At 46.1% G+C, this 19,126-nt stretch overlaps 1 protein-coding gene across 1 annotated transcript in view; it reads left to right on the forward strand.

Moving 5' to 3' along the window:
* Nucleotides 1-12,622: 12,622 nt before the first annotated feature.
* CSGALNACT2 (chondroitin sulfate N-acetylgalactosaminyltransferase 2) overlaps nt 12,623-19,126 on the forward strand; it is a 45,005-nt gene continuing 38,501 nt past the window's right edge. The window contains exon 1 of the mRNA XM_084845257.1: nt 12,623-12,728. The gene's annotated coding sequence lies outside the window, so the exon portion shown is untranslated. The remainder of the gene's footprint in view (nt 12,729-19,126) is intronic.

Raw genomic sequence — 19,126 nt, forward strand, 5'->3', positions numbered from 1 at the left:
AGGCTGGTATATATGTGCATTCCCATCACTAGATGATAACGGCTCTCTTGGATGGCACATCATAGCCAGTATGGCAAGACTGAAAGAAGCTTTCACTTTTGCATATTTCCTTGTAAAATATGTTTTCTACAGTCTGCCTCCTTCCGCCTGAGTTGGGCAACACACACTCTAGGTATCTACCTTTGCTCTTCATGGGGAGGGGATGGGGGCCTATCAAGAGAGAACTCTCAGCAGCCAATAAATAGGGTGATGGACACAAAGGATGGAGATGATCTCCAAGCCATTTAGATCTCCAGTCATTTTTTTTAAGCCATCTCTAACACCATAGCTTACTTATTGCAAAGCTTAATTATTGTAAAAAAAAGAAAGTAAAACATCCAACTGCTGCTGCAATTTCTTTTCAAGCCTCAAAACTCAAGCGGCTTTGCATTGAAAGCAAAAATTCTGTGAGTGTGGGTACAGATTCCAGACTGCAAGCAGAGCATTTGTTGCAGAAAATGTCCTGTTTTGGGACTTTTTTTTTTTTTTAGAACACCAAAGTGTGTTTTGTGTTCCATGTACACCAAATTTCAGCTGTCTCTGTTGGGGAAGTACCCTAATCATTTTGAAACCCCAGTAAATATGTTGATCTGTGAGAACCAAGCATTATATAGGATGATGAGCTCATAATCTTACTGTGATGGTTTTGCAGGTTCTAAAACTATTGAAATGTGTTTTCACTAAAGCAAGAACTAGTGGTCTCATTTTGTCACAAACATGTTACATATTTTCCTATAAAGTGAATCATTGCCATGGAATCATACTATATTTTCTAGCAAAACTAAGTGAGACTTACACAAAGAAATATTTGAGTTAACTCCTCCACCTCCACCAAATAGGTTTAAAATAATTGACATTACTTGAGTTCCTTTTGAAATTGGGAGTGCCACATTTTCTGCGTTCAGCAGTCTAGCATATTATGTTCTTTTTGTAATATCCAGCACCAAAAATAGATCTAACTATGGGAATGGAAGAAGGGAACATAGGTTTGGGGATTCAGAGCAGAGAATATGTTAATCATTCACTAAAGCAGTTAAGAATTATTTGTGCGCTGCGAATATTTCTGTAGACTGCTAATTCCTCCACTTCTTAATAGCCAAGCTTTTAAATGATTTCAAGCTAGTAAAATTAAAGGGTGTATTGTAGATATCGGTTGTAATCCAGAAAACCATGCACTTGATTGGGTCTCAAAGTAAGCAATGGAAAGCAGAAACGTACGTATATATTTGACAAAAGGAAAACCCTACTGAGCTCATACCACAAGTTCATGGGCCACCCAGATGGTATCACAAGGGTTCCCATAAAGTGACAGCCAGTGTGATGCTATTATTTTTTAATAAACCACCTGAGTCCAATTTACAGTGGGAAAAGGGCCATCTACACTACAAGCTCTCCCTTCACTGTCTAACAGCTATATACATAAGATCCTTTATTTCAGGGGTTGGGAAACTCTTTCAGCCCAAGAGCCAAATTCAATTTTGGAGAAGCTCTTGCGGGTTACGTTCCAGTAGGGCTGAAAGCAAAAGGGGTGGGGCCAAAAGCTCTTCAGCCCGAGGAGAGGCATTTTAACCTTTAGACTAGGAAAAAAAACTTGCACAAAAGCCGAGAAACCGCAAAAATATAGGTGGTCAGGGCAAAGGGGGTGGGGCAAGGACACTTGTTCAAGCCTGGAGGGCCAGACTGGGATTTCAGGAGAGCCAAATTTGGCCCCAGGCCTGAGGTTCCCCACCACTTTTATTCTATACATTTATGCCCTGCTGTGAGTGGGGCTCTGTGGCTGGCGCCAGGCCAGACAAGGGGGGCAGGCACAAGGATCTCAGTCTAGAAAGAAGGTGATAGAAAGCTGTGGGATGGGTTAGGCCCCATGGAGGCTGGAAGGGTGTAGCCTCAGGAAAGGAGCCATGCTGCAGAGGGGCAGGGTAAGCAGAAGGAGAACAAAAGACAGAGCAGAAAGAGGAGAGAGAAAATTGTGGAGGCTGAAAGAACAGGTTTATGCGGGGGCATGGGGAGTGGGGCATGGGGTGGATAAACGCTGATGCTTCAAGCCACCAATCAAATCACTTGAAGTTGCAGCCAACTACGCTTTTGCCGAGAGTAAGCACCGGGGGGAAATAGGGCAAGGAGACAGCTGGATTGGAGAGACACTACAGCCAAAATGGTAGGCCAGTTGTGAGACATAGGCAGCCGTTTAGCCTGGGACTCCAGAGGGAGATGAAACGCTGAACACAACTCTGTGGGTCCCACATACAGCCAAGATGGGGTTCAGATAACCATCTTCAATGTGCCTGTCGCTAAGCAATAAGCCAGACAAGGGCACTTTTGTGCAACAGCCTAGTATGTGCAACTGGTTTCTTCAAAAGGGTACAGTAAATACAGAGTCTTTTGATGTAAAGCTGCCTCCCACAAACCCCCACAGAGAGCCGTGCCCTTCAATACAAATATGACCAGGGCATCTTACAATTAAAATCTAATAACAAAAGAGAAACAACTAAAACGACAGGAATCAAATATCAGAATCAAAGCAAAAAAAAAAAAAAAAACCTGCAGAAGATTAAAAAGATAGTGATCTGACCATGGAAGTCGGGGGTATATCCACCACCCCCTTGTCATGGTCAGATCACTATCTGGTGATGTTGGACTTCTCGGTTCCACAACCCCTCCGCAGGGGTGGAGGACCCATTAAAATGGTCCGCCCCAGGCGTCTTATGGATCCAAATGGATTCCTGAATGCGCTTGGGGATTCTCTGGGGCATGCCAACGGCCACTCAGTCGAGACCCTGGTGGGTGGCTGGAATGCCGCAATCACTGGGGCATTAGATCAGGTGGCTCCGAAACGCCCTCTCCCCCTGAACAGGGCTCGGACTGCACCATGGTTCAATCCGCGGTTACGAGCTCTGAAACAGGAGGTGAGACGGCTAGAGCGCCGGTGGCGGAAGTCTCGCTCCAAAGACGATCAGACACGGGCTAGAGCTATATCTTCAGCCTATCACGTGGCGGTGAAGGCAGCAAAAAAGGAATATTATGCTGCCTCCATCGCGTCTGCAGAGTGCTGCCCCAGGAGGCTTTTCCAAGTGGTCCGGAGCCTGGTCGGTCCTGTGGCTCCGGAACCACTGGAGCATTCTAAGGCCTCCTGTGAGGCTTTGGCAAGGCACTTTGCAGATAAAATTGATCAGATTAGGTGTGTTACTCTGCACACTGTGGATACAGTTAGTGAGCAAGAGGCGGCCTGTGGCAAACCGGTTTTGTGGGATCGGTTCCAGCTTCTTCCTCCTGATGAAGTGGACAAGGTGCTTTCATCTGTAAGGCCAATCACCTGCTTACTTGATCCTTGCCCATCTTGGCTCATTATGAGCTGCAGAGAGAGACTGGGTGAGGGGATCAAGGCGGTGGTGAATGCCTCCCTTGAGGAGGGAGTGATGCCATCAGCCCTCAAGGAGGCAGTGATAAGACCGCTCTTAAAGAAGCCCTCCTTGGATCCTCAAGTTCTGAACAACTTTCGCCCAGTCTCAAATCTGCCATTTTTGGGCAAGGTGATTGAGCGGGTGGTGGCGGTGCAGTTGAAGGCACACTTGGAAGAAACTGATTATCTAGACCCATTTCAGTCGGGCTTCAGGCCTGGGCATGGGACAGAAACGGCCTTGGTCGCCTTGGTGGATGATATGAGGAGGGCTCTAGATAGGGGTGAATGCTCCTTCCTTGTTCTCGACCTCTCAGCGGCTTTTGATACCGTTGACCACAGTATCCTCCTGGACCGCCTGGAGGGGTTGGGCATTGGAAACACTGTATTGCGGTGGTTCCAGTCCTTCCTCTCTGGCAGGTACCAGAGGGTAGCACTGGGAGAGGAGGTTTCGGACCCGTGGCCACTTACTTGTGGGGTGCCACAGGGTTCCATCCTCTCCCCGATGCTATTTAACATCTATGTGAAGCCACTGGGGGCTATCATCAGGAGGTTTGGGGTGCAGTGTCATCAATATGCGGATGACACTCAGCTCTACCTCTCATTCAAATCTTCACCAAGGTTGGCCGTAGAATCCCTGTCCAAATGTCTGGAGACGGTGAGTGGCTGGATGGGGAGGAATAAGCTGAAGCTCAACCCTGACAAGACCGAGGTACTTTTGGTGGGAGACAAGAGGAAGCTGGGGGATGTTGACCTGGTGTTGAATGGGGTACAGCTACCCTTGAAAGACCAGGTCCGCAGCCTGGGGGTCATTTTGGACTCCCAGCTGTCCATGGAGGCTCAGGTGTCAGCTGTGAGCCGGACAGCGCTGTATCAACTCCATCTGATACGGCGGCTGCGCCCCTACCTTCCCGACCATCTGCTCCCATCGGTAGTACATGCCCTGGTCTCCTCTCGTTTAGACTACTGTAATGTGCTCTATGTGGAGTTACCCTTGAAGACGGTTCGGAAGCTGCAGCTGGTACAGAACGCAGTAAGCTCGCCTGATTAAAGGCAGCCGCCAGCGAGATCACATCACTCCAGTGCTGAAGGAGTTGCACTGGTTACCAGTTGTTTTCCGGGCCAAATTCAAGGTGTTGGTTTTGACCTTTAAAACCCTATATGGTTCCGGCCCAGCCTATCTTAAGGAGCGCCTCCAGCAACACCAGACAGGCCGCTTAACAAGATCAGCCTCGGATGGCCTTCTCTCTGTCCCATCAGCCAGGACAGCTAGACTGGTGGGGACGAGGGAGAGGGCCTTCTCTGTGGTGGCCCCCACTCTGTGGAACTCCCTCCCTAGGGAACTCCATCATGCTCCCTCTTTAATGAGCTTCCGTCGTGCATTAAAAACGTGGTTGTTCAGGCAGGCATTTGGGGTGGGTTAGGGTATTTTTTTAAAAAAAAAATTATGGTAAAATTTTATTGTTTTAAATTGTTTATGGTGGGTTGTACATCGCCCAGAGTGGCTGGGTGACCAGTCAGATGGGCGATTAATAAATTTAATAAATAAATAAATAAATAAAAAGCACGGGAAATAAAGGCTCAAGGAAGCACCAGGTGAGCCTCCCAGGAAGAGCATTTCATATGTGGGGCACCACAACTGGCAAGGCCCTCCCCAGTCGACACCTGCTTGAAAAAATGTGTTCAGAACAATAATTCCTTAAGGGAAGCATGATGTAATACAAGAGCTAAAAGTAGGGCACAGCAACCGAGATGGTTGTCTTCCCAGTCGGTGCCTATATCACTTCTGATGGCACTGGCATGAGGAGGAAGGCCTCTGAAAATTATCTGCATGCACAGGGTGGCTAATTTTTATTCATTTATCTGCAAAATGTATAAACCACACTATATGTCAAAAACAAAACACAGATTCCTGAGTAGTAAACAGAAAAGAAAAACCAGTCAATATACAAAAGAATAAAAATATTTAAAATTGAGTACCAATAAAACTGTGGTTGGTAATTCAGGTAATGTTTGTTTAAATAAAAATATCTTTAGTAGATGCCAAAAACAAAGCAACTTTGGCACCTGCCTGATATCAGCTAGCACAGAATTACAGAGAGAGGGAGCCAGTACATGAAAAACTCTGAGTGAACTCAGAGCAGACCTCAGGTTGAAGTGGGTGTAGGCAGTCCTTCAGATTCCCTGGTCCCAATCCAAGCAATAGTACAGCAGCTATTTAAAAGCAGGGAAATAAATCTTAAGGGAAGCCTAATGTAACAGAAATTATTTACAAACTACCCCTGTCTGTCTGGGTATTTGCCTGCTTCCCCATGCTCAGCTTGTATAGTTGCAAATGGAATATCATAAATACCCATTATACTCTGGGAACTGGGGAATGCGAAACAATAGTAGGCCACATACAATAGGGAAAAGGTGGGGCTGAGGAGCACTTCCACCAATCCCCTGGCTTATTTGCCAGTCTGATCTGGAGAAAAAATCCTTTAGGGCCCAAGGAGACAAGCATCATGTAGTTTATGTATTATAATAGCACGTCACATAATAGGTATATATTTCAACTGAAATGCTAGATGGCAAAATGTGACTGGTCTTCCAATGATATTTGAATTTTTAAAAATTAAACATTCTGTGACACCAAAACTCCAGATGGGGATTTATGATGAAAATAAGCTCAGGAATTTTAAAGGGTTTGGGGACGGATCTCTTGAGTATTTTCAAAATTATTCTTTGTATGTTTGGCTTTGCCAATTATGACTAATTTGCAACAATAAAACCTGCGTTGCATTGGGATCGTGGCTAGAATTATTCTTCTATTAAGATCTGAACCATGACATTTTGTAAAAGGCCCTCTGGCAAATCAAGCTAATGACTTTCTAAGCGCTGAGCACAAACTGTGTTTTCCCTGAACCCCTTTGCGAATATTGCGGGGGGAGGGGGTAGAGTTGCATTTTCCTTTTCCAGCTGATTCTCAGTTGACACCCCCCCCCCCACTCTGGGCTGATGATCCTACCCCCACCTAAAAGTACTGTTCTCTTCTTTGTTATGTTTTAGGATGAAGGATGCCTATATTAGAAATACAGTCAGGGCCTGTATTGGAACAAGGATAACTGTTTTGGCAGTTGGCCTCTGTACACCACCACACTTAAGTTGAAAGGAAACACACCCAGATGGGAGCGAAGTCAGGACTTTCAGCTGAAATTCAAGGGGTTTGACAAAAGTGGGGCACTAACCATTCAGGAAGGACAGCCAGTGGCATACACCCCCCCACACACACATCACTGGTGGCTCATAAGTAATGGAACAAACCAACATCATCTCAAACTTAGGGATTGCCTTTAATACCTGGATGAAAATCCTTTGCAGTCAATGACTGCCTGAAGTCTGGAACCCATGGACATGTCCAAATGCTGAGTTTCCTCCCTCGAGATGCTTTGCCAGGCCTTTACTGCAGCTGCCTTCAGCTGCTGCTTGTTTGTGGGTCTTTCTGCCTTCAGTCTTGTCTTCAGTAAGTGAAAAGCATGCTCTATTGGGTTGAGACCAGGTGACTGACTTGGCCACTGAAGAACATCCCACTTCTTTACCTTGAGAAACTCTTGGGTAGCTTTTGCTGTATGTTTTGGGTCATTATCCATCTGCAATATGAAGCCGTGTCCTATCAGTTTGGCAGCATTCGGCTGAATCTGAGTAGAAAGTATAGCCCAATACAGAACTTCAGAATTCATCCTGCTGCTTTTATCAGTAGTCAGGTCATCAATAAACACCAGTGTCCTGGCTCCATTGGCAGCCATACATGCCCATGCCATAACACTGCCTCCACCATGTTTGACAGATGATGTAGTATTAGGGATGTACGAAAATCACTTACCTGTCCGTGGATTATGCTGATGATGAGGGGGGGAGGCGCTCCGTCCCTCCCCCCGGAATCCTGGACGGGGGGGAGGCGCTCCGTCCCTCCCCCTGGAATCCTGGATGGGGGGGGAGGCGCTCCGTCCCTCCCCCTGGAATCCTGGACAGGGGGGGAGGCGCTCCGTTACCCCCCCCCCCGGAATCCTCCTTGGCCTGCTGTGCTCCGTGGCGGTTCTGTGGAGCAGCCGGCCAGGCCTAGCCAGGCCAGAGCCGTCCGCAGCCGGATTTCCGGCCGCGGAGGGCTCTGGGAAAAAAAACACAAAAAACTGCGTACGCAAATGGCGGCGGCTACAGCTGCCGCCATTTGTGTTCCTTATTTTTGACGTCTTAATCTACGTAAATATTTACGTAGACTAAGACGGCGAAAATAAGGGGAACGCAAATAGCGTAGCCACCGCCATTTGTGTATGCTTTTTTTTTTACCCAGACATTTTAGGCTATGTAAAAACTTACGTAGCCTATCACGTCGATGTAAAAAAAACAAAAACAAACCTGCAAATGGCGGCAGCCGGTCAGAAGACCAGCCGCCGCCCGGAAGATCCGCCCCAGGTAAGTCTCGTCCTGGGGGGATCTGCGGGGGGGCAGGCTGTTCCGCCACAGATTTAGGGGGGCCGAATGCACTGGCATGCGGCCTCCCCGAGATCCGTGGCGGAATCCCCGCCATCCCTATGTGGTATGCTTTGGATCATGAACTGTTCCTTTCCTTCTCCATACTTTTCTCTTCCAATCATTCTGGTACAAGTTAATCTTGGTTTCATCAGTCCAAAGAATCTTATTCCAGAACTGGGCAGGCTTTTTTAAGTGTTTGCTGGCAAAGGTTAATCTGGCCTGTCTGTTCTTGAGTGTTACCAGTGGTTTGTTGTGAAGCCCCCGTATTTACATTCATACAGCCATCTCTTGACTGTAGATGTTGACAATGACATGCCTACCTCTGCAAGAGCGTTCTTGACCTGGCTAGATGTTGTGAAAGAGTTCCTCTTCACCATGAACAGCATTCTGCAGTCATCTGCTTTAGCTGTCTTCTGTGGTCTTCCAGGTCTTCTGCTGTTGCTGAGCTTTCCAATTAATTCCTTCTTTTTCAGGATGTTCCAAGCTGTTGTATTGGCTACTCCCAATGTTTTTGCTATCTCTCTGATGGGTCTATGTTGTTTTCTCAGGCTAATGATGGCCTCCTTCACTCGCATGGACACCTCTTTGGACCTCATGTTGGGAGTTCCAGTGAACAGCTACCAAATGCAAATGTAACACTCAGAACCACCTCCAGGCCTGTTATCTGCTTGATTGGTCATAGGGTACCCAGGAAACAGGCCACACCTGGCCATGCAGCTGCTTGCCAGGCATTCGTTCCATTACTTATGAGCCACCAACGATAGGGGGGGGGTATGCCACTGGCTGTCCTTCCTGAATGGTTAGTGCCCCACTTTTGTCAAACCCCTTGAGTTACAGCTGAAAGTCCTGACTTCGCTCCCATCTGGGTGTGTTTCCTTCCAACTTTAATGTGGTGGTGTACAGAGGCCAACTGCCAAAACAGTTATCCTTGTTCCAATATTTCTGACCCTGACTGTATGTCTCTCCCCAGATTTCATGTTATAAATATGATACAATATGATATATTGTATCATGATGAAAACCCTCCCTCATATTTACAATTGAACTAGCTGGTGTACATTTATTCTTACCAGCCCAGATACTCCTTTTTATACCACTCCTATGTTGACAACACTTCAGCTAACAGTTCAAAGGGTGAAATCATTTCTAGTTTCAAAACAAAACAAAACACCTGATCTTTGCCAGTGAAGTCTGATACTGAAGGTTATTACATTTGTAAACAAGTAGTGCCAGAGTAGTGGTGTAAATCACAAATTGTGGCACAGATCTAACATGGCAAGACATTTTCTTGGTGCAACAGCACGAGGCAGATCCCACTACAATAGAAACAGCTGCCAGTAGCTGACATGGCATGATTCAAAGTTGCTTCATGATATGTAAGTGGGTATCAAGACGGGTGTTGTGTCTCCGTCATCAAAGACAGCAAGAATGAAGTACACAGGATCTCTAGAGATATAGGACAGCAGGCATTTTCAGGGACACTGCATCCTCCAAAACTGCCTGAGACCTCGTTCAAGGCAAAGTCATCAGTGGACCATCCTGTGAAAAGATTGTTTTGATTCTGCCCCTGAGGCCAAGGCCTCAGACTCCCCAAAGAATCTGCCCCTCTGCTTATTTACCAATTGCCCAAAGCCTCTCACTCTTTGGTACGTTCCTGGCTGAGAAAAGGCACAACTGGTGCCCCCTAACCCCAGCCAGGGGCATGAATGCATAGCTTCAAGCTGAGCTTCTGCTTAGCTTGCAGCTGACAGAAGGAAATATAGCAGGCCAGCTTGCATCACTATTTAGGGCAGGGGTGGGCAACATGTGGCCCTCCAACTGTGTTGGCCTACAGCTCCCATCAGCCCTAGCCATCACAGCCAATGATGAGAGTCATAGGCCAGAACATCTGGAGGGCCACAAGTTGCCCACCCAACTTAGGAATCAGCTAGGCTCTGACCACTGTCAAAGCAATGCCTGCCTGCCTGGATATGCCCTCCTGCTATCTGCTCCCCAATGTCAAATGACTCCCGCTCCAGTTCAGCCCTGCAAGGCTTGTTCTGTGGGCTCTCATCCTGGCCAAGCTAGAACAGGAGGGTCTAGTTGGAGATCACTTCTCAGCACCTTCTTAAAGGAACTTCAGCTATGCTGCCACATATCTACATAATTGTGATGCAATCCAGCCGCCCTAAGGAGTTAGTTCCTAGCTCTTAACGTGAGACCACCAACAGTACTGCATTAAACAGGCCAAATGGGCCCTTCTACTGTGAAAGCAGGTGCCAAGCTCTCAGTCATGCTACCACCAGTTGCTATTGTCTCAAGGCCTGTAGGAGCCGGAATATTCCCAATCAAGAGTAGCTCATAGCAGGCAAGGCAGGTGTGGAGAACCTTAGGCTAGAGGGCCAAATCCGGCCCTCTGGGGTTCCCCAGATGGTCATGCTCTATCTTCTTTGTTACACCCTTTCACATGATTACCGATCATTTGGTGGTTTCCCAGCTTTTGTGCAATCCCCCCCCCCCCCCATTCTAAAAGGTTGAAATAGCTCTCCTGGGGCTTAGTTACTGGCAGTAAGAACCTCAAGCTAAAATATGCTGGGTTTTAAAAAATATTTATTGTAATTTTGGCTCTGCCCCTTTTGCCCCACCCACCATAGGAATGTGCCCAGAGAGCTTCTCCTATAGAATTTTTCTTTCTATAGAATCTGGGCCTTGTGTTGAAAGAGGCTCCCCGCTCCTGAGACAAGGCATCTAGCCCTTTGTACCAGTTCTTTCAGAATTACTCATGTTATCCAGCGCTAGCACTGTAAGGTACATAAGGCAGAATATATAAACTATTTAACCCAGAAGAAATTGTTATGCCATTAGAAGGAAAGCATAGTAATAAACTTTATATAAAACTGAAATAAAACTCACTTTCTCTCTCTCTATTCCTACTCTTATTGAGGCTAGTGTTACATCAAGAGTGGTTTCTCAGACCAGCCAAGGTAGCTTTCTGTGTGTAGAATGGCCCGACAGCATTCCTGAAGACACAGCAAAAGTGTTTACATCTGGGAGAATCCTCCACAGCCCTCTTAAACCACCTTTGTGTAGTGACCTGAAGATGACATCACAAAGCTTTTAAACTGCCAGTGGCAATTGTTTCCCAAGGTTCAATTAGAATGTTTTGTCCCTGACAGTTATGGGTACTTCACTGCAACTTCACTCACCAGAGATAACCAGTTGGCGTCATCAAAAGACATAAAGATGTGTCTACTAGAATTGAAAGAATTGAGTTAGCCATTAAATATTCCCCCCCCCCCCCGCCCCATGAACCCTGTTGAGGGAGACCAGTTATCCAGGTCCCAAGTTGTTTAAGGCTTTAAACAGTACCTTGAATTGGGCCCAGAAAACAAAAACAGAAGCCAGCACAGCTGTACAATACTGGTACAATATGGTCAATTGACCATGCTACCATTCTCCTGTCAGAAGCAAGGGCCAAATTTCTGAACAGTTCTCAAGGGCAGCCCCATGTAGAATGCATTACAGCAGTCTAAACTAGACGTGAGCAGGGCATGCATAGCTGTGGCAAGATCAGCTTTCTCCAGGAAAGGCCACAGTTCACTCATCAACTAAAAGCACTCCTATCACTAGGCTATCCAAGAGAAAATCAGAGTCCAGATATATTCCCATATAACCTACTCATTTAGGGAAAAATACAAACCCCACGCAAAACAAAACAAGCAAAACAAGTTGAATGCCGCTTCCTGGGTCAGGCATGTAACATCTGTACTTCCATCTTATATGGATTAAGCTCCAGTTTGCTAACCCACCCCCAACTCCCCAGCCAGAAAGCGCCCAGGTCCTCCCCCTGCTCCTACATCCTCTCTCTTGCTCACCCTCTGCCTAAGGAGAGAGAGGGAGGGAGCACACAAATGCCTCTGTCCGCCCACCATCTTTCTCGGGGCAGTGCAGCATAGAGGGTTGGTCCCTGCACGAGCAGCGCCCCCCCCCCCCGCCCTTACTCCCTCTCCTTCTGACTGGCATAGCGGCGGGGATCAGGCCCAACTCGCTCAGGCCCCCACGCGACTGGAGGGGAGGAGGCGGCTGTCCCTTTTAGGGCCAACCTTGCACCCCGTAGAGCGGGAATGACGGGAGTGAATGAGCAGGCAGAAGAGGTGGCTCTTCCTCGAGGCAGGACTGCGGGCCAAACCCTCTCTGCCCGCTCCGCTGCGTGCCCAAAGCGGGCGAGCCGGCGAGGGAGGGGGGAGCAGCCGGTTCCCACCCGCTCAGAAGAAGGGGCAGAACTCACAGGAGACCGGGGGGGGGGGGCAGCAGCTGCAGAGGCTTCCTGACGGGGGCGTTCTTTTCTGCTGCAAGACAGGGGAGAGGAAGCGTGGCCCTCCGCGGGTTGCTCCCCTCTCCTAACGCAGCTCGCGCCTGGGTCGCCTAGGGCGGCGCAGAATGGCCAGGGCTGCGGGGTGGGGAAGGGGCCCTGGGGGCGGCCGGGCGGCCTCGCCCTCCCCCGTCCCTAAGCCCTTCCGGCAGGGCGTGTCAGGGAGCGTGGACAGACAGAAGGCGAAGAGGGGGCCGGCGGGCCACCGTTCCCTCCTTCCCGTTGCCTATCGCTTTAAGGGGCTGCCGCGGCCGGGCGGAGAGCAGCGGCTGAGGCGAGCCAATGTCGCGGCCGCCTCCGTCTCATTTCCTCGCTTGCTCACAGGAAGTGGGGTTGCTGCTGCTGCGCTGCGCTGCGCTGCGCAGCCCTCCGCCGCCGCCGGAGCGGCTCCCTCTGGAGAAGGAGGTGGTGGGGGCTCCGCTTGAGGTGAGTGCTGTGCTTTACGGGGGGGGGGGCATTCCTTGCCTGCCTGCCTGCCTGCCTGCCTGCCTCAGCCTTATTTTGACTTGCTCGTTGTTGCGCTGTATCTGCCGTAAGTAGGCACCCGTCCCCTCTCCTCGCTCCGTTTGCCTCCCTCAACCCGCCCCCAGGTGACAACCACATTTTAATGCTTTAAACAGGGTAAGGCTCGAGTGTTTGAAGTCGGTTTAAAAATATATACTCCCCCCCCCCCCAGTCATGTGTGTGTCATGTTATGCCTGCAGCCACACACACGCGTGCACACCTGCGGGTGTATTTTTCCTTAAATAAATCCTCACACCCGTCTGTGTCTTGTTGCACCTTTTTAATTCTTCCATCTTCAACCACCCCCTTGTAGGAGTGAAATCTTTTCTTTTTCACCTTCAACCGGCCCCCCCCCCCACAAAAATAAATACAAAAACCCTTAGGGTTTTAGGAGAGCTAGCTGAATTCAGGTCTCTGGATGAAAACCGGTTAACGCCTCATTCCAGCTTTCCCCAACCTGGTGCCCTCCAAATGTTTTGGACTTCAGCTCCCATCAGCCCCAACCAGCAAGGCTGATGGTCAGGAATTCTGGGAGTTGTAGTCCAAAACATCTGGAGGGCACTAGGTTGGGGATGGCTGCTTTGTACTCTTCTGCACACAAGCAGAGTAGTTTTAGAACGGTTAAAAGGGGGATTTCCCCCATTCCATCCTTGTAGTGCTGCATTATCTTGCGGAGTAGTAAGTTACTGGTTGTCAGTATAGTACCAAGGCTGCCGCTTATTTAGAATAAATTGATTTAGATTATGCAGAAGGAAATTAATGAAACTATGCAAAATTCTTCAGTACTCTTTCTTCCTTTTTTTCTTTTCTGGCTTATTCCTATTAATTATTGCCCTGTCTTTGCCTAGTGTTGTTGACACCCTTTCCCCTAGCCCATTTTGTTAAGATAATTGTATAAAATCACACTTTCCTCCTCTACCCTTTTGTAATTGCAGTTCTTAACATAGATTTGAATTGCCCACATGATCTCCATGCACAGCCCTGTGGTGCATTTGTTCTCCCTCCCCCTATTTTGGTTTTGTGCCCCTTATTTTCTTCAGATACCTCTTTTCCCTAGAAGAGCTTTCCCTGTTTCTGCATCTTCCTTCAGGCCTGGATTTCTTCCTGAATCCCTTGTGGAGAAAGCTGTTTTTTAAGCGTTGTTTTAGGATGGGGCATACTTGAAGTCTGAGGTGGTAAATAAATGGTATGTTGGACAGTACTGTGCACTGTCTTTAGAAACAAAATACTCTTAATAAAGAACAGAGGCGTGTGTGTGTTTTGGTTAGACTTGATTGCTCATTGCTTGTCTTATTTTTTAAAAAAAGTGGTATAGGAGAGCAAGTATGGGAGGAAGCCCCTTATTTTACCTTGTTTGAGTGTTCATTTTCAAGTTTAAGAGATGAGCCAACTGAGCTGGCACGAACTGTTACAGAGCTGCTTCAGTAGGGTGGCTAAGAAACTGAGCTATGAATCAGGAAATCTCTGGTTCACTTCTCAGCTCTGCCATGAACTCGCCAGGATGGTGGTACTGGGCAAGCCTCCCAGTCAATAATATGTTGATAATAATATTGACCTACCATATAGGGTTGTTAGGATTAAAGGCAACATATGTGAAGAGTTTTGAGCATACCAAAGCATTATATAAATGCTAGCCATTATTTATAATGAAACAATAAAACTGATTTTAAATTTTTGGTTGTATCCAACTGTGTCCCTCTGATGACAGAAGGCTCTTTGATCCATTAGAGGCTACTGTGAATGGAAAGGAGAGTTTCACAAATTTCCAATTTCTCCTGCAGCCCTTTGCACCAACTCCCATACTGTTCCAAAGGGTCCCCCAATCCTCTTGAGCAGCTTTGCGAGGGTGGGGAGCACAGGGAGCTGCATAGGGAAGGGAGAATTGGCAAAAACTTGGTCCCCCTCCCCCCTTTCTGCTTACAGGAGCCTCTGCTGGATCAAGGAGCTTCACATCAGGAGAGGGACACAAGTGAATAAGAGCCTTTGTTTCTGATGGGAGAAATGAGTGGCCTCAATACTACTGGCAGCAAATCTCTAATGTCAAGCATGTTGCATCTGGGGTGGGAATGCATGTAGTAAATTGATAGGCTGTACTGGCAGTTCTAGGATCATCTTAGATGAGAAGTGTGTTAAATGGTGAGTGAAATCTTTCTGTTTAGATTGGCTTAAGCAAAGCCGACTTGCATTGCAGTGACACAGTACAGAATTGTGATTTGGCACCCGTTGAATTAAACTGTATTGGAGTAAGTGATGTAGGTTTTCTGGAAAATTTTGAATTGGCGCTAATTAGGCGAATTTGCATGGGGTCGTTTTCATTGGAAAATGTTAAATTTACATTGGAAAATGTTCTGATGCCCTAGAAAGTGATCTAATTTAGCATGTTTATTTTACTTGTGTTTAGTAAATAACAAAGCTAAAAAAGTTCCCCATGTTAATTTTTTGTCCCAATATATCACAAGTGTTTGACCTGAAATACCTGAGGGGAAAAAAAATTAAATCACACTTAATGTAATTTAAACATTATATTATGTATACATTTTATTGGAATACTTGTAAACATTTAGAGACAATAGCATGTACTACTCTTACATTGTTTTAGGGCACAATCTTATCTAGATAGGCGGCCACCTCTAAACTCGGAGGTGACTGCCTATCCAAAGCAAGGCCGGAGAAGCATGGGGGGGTTGTTCCCTCTGTGCCTCTCCTCCCCTTCTTTTTCTGCTAGACTGCTGATCGTGGCTGTCTTGCCGTGGGCGGGGGGAGCGGGAGAGGAGGCTGCGTGTACGACACATGACACATAGGATGTATTGTACACGCAGTTCCGCTCTCCCTGCCCTGGAACAACCCCATCCATGCCCCTTTTCGGCCGCTCTGCACTCTTCTTCCAAGCGTGGAGGATGGGGCTTCTCAGCGCGGAGATGGGGGAAGGTCAGTTTTCCAGGAACCGACCTTGGAGCACGGGCTCCAAGGTCGGTTCCCAGAAAACAGCATATCCTATGGCTATCTACCAGCCATAGGATTGCTCCCTAAATGTAAGAAAAAACCAAATGTACTGAAAAGTGTTGACACACTTTTTTATTTTAGCAACCCAAAGGACTGTGCTCGATATGCTGACAACACGCATCTATTTCAACAGCTTCCTCTCTCTTCCATGGGACACCTTCAGTTTCACTGTCACTATTATTTTTTTATTTTTTTATTTATTTTCTATACCACCCAATAGCCGAAGCTCTCTGGGCAGTTCACAAAAATTAAAACCAAAGAACACAAATAAAACAAGACAAAATATATAAAACATTAAAACCACAGTAAACAATACAACCAGAATAAAACCTAGCAGCAGTGTGGGGATTTAAAACAGCAAAGCTAAACATCTAAAGAGCTAAAATGCTAAAATGCCTGGGAAAATAAAAAGGTCTTCACCTGGCACCAGAAAGAATACAATGTAGGTGCCAGGCGAACCTCACTAGGGAGCTCATTTCACAGGCGGGGTGCCACAGCAGAAAAAGCCCTCCTCTTAGTAGCTGCCCGCCTCACTTCCTTTGGCAGGGGCTCACGGAGAAGGGCCTCTAAAGACGATCTTAAGGTCCAGGCAGGCACTACGTATTAATTCCTTTCCACACTGAGACATACATGTATTTCAATGACATACGTATTCTTTCACATACTTGCTAGCGACAGTCGCCTGAAAAACATTAGTTACAACTTTGAAACTGCTAAGCTTACCTACTATTGTATTTGCAGTTGCCATCCATTCACTGTTAATAATGAACTTATGAAACAGAACATTTTCTGTGGAAAAATAAACTTCTAGAACATTTCCTGAGGGGGAAAAAACTCAATTTGGAAAATTTTCTACCTATCATCACTTATTGGAGTTCAGATTGGTAAAGGTGAGGTGAAATTATTTACTTGTAATTCAGTCATCGAGTGAAGTGATGCAAATCAGCTCTAATGATGCCTTTTCAGCTAAATGAACTGGCTTGGGTTTCCCCATACCCTTACGTAGTACAAGATCATATCCATCTCTTGGTACATCTCTTGGACTGGGAGCAAACTGATTCTAGTGCCCCATTGGCCTGATTCAGATGTAACAATCTTGTCTTAAAACTTTATTAAGGAAAATATGTTAATAAGGTAATTGCTAGTATTGAATTATTTGCTCTTTGTGGACGTTACATCTTTGTTCCCTTCTGTGCTTGCTTTGGTTGAAGAAAAAATTAGTGTATAGTTGCACAGAAAAAATTGAAAACTGGTCCCTTCTAAATCTGGTTGGAGTCAAGTATGTGGTCTCCTAATGAGCTCCCAAAGCTTGATTACCGTTCTTTCATGTGAAGCTACTATTGCATTGATAGAACTGGATGGAAGGTGCTTGGTGCAGCCAAGTGCTGGTGCAGATATAACATCTCCTTGTCCTTAAGTATAATAAAGGGACTAGAAGTGGCTCATTGGACTGTGTGTAACTTCCCTTTTGCATGTAAACTATCAGCACCCTTAAAGATAATGGGCTGGTTGTCCTTTTCTTGTTTGGACATTTAAAAGTAGCATGCCCTGGCTGCTGAAGTGAGATTTACGAAAGATTTGAGTAGAAACTCGGAGGTGGCTGCTTGAGCCATGATCTAGTGCAGGAGTAGGCCACTTTAGTTGTTTTGGCCAGCAACTCCCATCATCCCTCACCATTGGCTGTGCTGGCTAGGACTGATGGGAATTGTAAGCCAAAACATCTGGAATACTACAAGTTGCCTACCTGCGATCTAATATATTGTGCAGCATGGCCCAGATTGGGTATAGGCAGCATGCAGCCCCTGTGTTGCATATTGAAATATGAAGTTTTGAAGTTACTGACACGGTAAATACAGCACAGCAAATAAAATAGATTGTTGCTGGAGAACAAGCACAAAGTTACACATTGATGTTTAATATGAGCTGGGTGTATTTTCAATTACTGTATGTTAGTTTCTGGGGAAAGTATTCCTGTACGTAAATATGGAAAATTTTAACAAGTTTAGTTTAGAGTAGGATTAGCTTTTCTTCTTGCTTTTGGAAAATCTAATTTTGATCATAGAACCACTCCTATGTTTCCTAGCTTGGTTATCATCAAGGTGAAAGAGCAGAATGAATAAATAAAAAACACACACACAAGAAAGTTTACTGCAGAAATGATTAAGGCAGCATTGTGACTGAGAATCTAACCAGGCAACTAGGAAAACTCAACTCTTATTTCCCACAAAGTCCATAAATCTGCCATATTGTACGACTTTATTGGTGTCTACTTTTATGCCATATGTGAAGCACTAGACACATGCTATGTGGATGAGTTAGAGATGATGTGGGAATTATAACTTTGACTAGCTGAACTTAGAGTAACTTAACAGTTCTTAACATAGTACAGTGGAAAATTCTTTTTGCATTGATATGTCATACACTCGGCATTGTATTTGACTGCATTGCTTTAAGGTAACTCAGATGTTCTTTGTTTCTGAATGATATTCCAGGCCTGATCTTTTAACTGCCCTTTTATTTATGTTTTGATATCTGAAAGAGTAACTGTTCTAGAGATGACTGCTCCAGTGCAGATGTTGTATATCATGCTTTCACAGAGTGTTCAGTAATGGCTTCGGATACAGATAATGGTGATGGTGAACTATTCTTGGTGTTGGTGTCAACATTTTAAGAAACTCAACTAAGTGGTGGTAGGAGTAGTCATTAGTGCCAGGGCTTAAGGAGACATCTGCTGCTGTATATCTACAATAATCGTCTGTATATCCTTTGCTCATATGTGTCTGTTTTGGAAGCAACATGTTCTACATACAAATTGAAAAATTGGTTATTGTTGCTACAATCTTCTGCTGCCTGATGTACAATATCCACACAGGCTTAGGGCAGGTGAGTCTTGACCATACAAAAAATTAAACAGTATAGCTAGTGAAAAATGTCCACCAACCCATCTGTGATAGGTGTGACTTTAATGAGGTGGGGGGAAGATGAAAAACTCATTCCCTTGTAATTTGATTCCCCGGGTTACATTACACTTAACCAATACAAGTGAATACAATAAAAGTACAAGCTGAAACAAATGAGAGGGCAGCAGGCCATACACAGATGATAAAACCTGACAAATAATAAAAACCCTAAAACCAGCTAGTCAGCATACTGGGATGCCTCAGTAAAGAGCAGAAGTCTTTACCTCATGCTGGAATAACACCAGGCGCACCCTCACGCCGGTCATTGTCCAGCTGATGTCTGATGGCAGGGGGAAGAGGCACCCCTTCAGATAGCCTGGGCTTAGGGTTTTATAGGTAACAGCCAGCAATTTGGAT

Source organism: Heloderma suspectum, chromosome 3 (genome assembly GCF_057233095.1).
Source record: "Heloderma suspectum isolate Gila_16-S chromosome 3, 16-S_ref, whole genome shotgun sequence".
In the NCBI taxonomy this organism is placed as follows: domain Eukaryota; kingdom Metazoa; phylum Chordata; class Lepidosauria; order Squamata; family Helodermatidae; genus Heloderma; species Heloderma suspectum.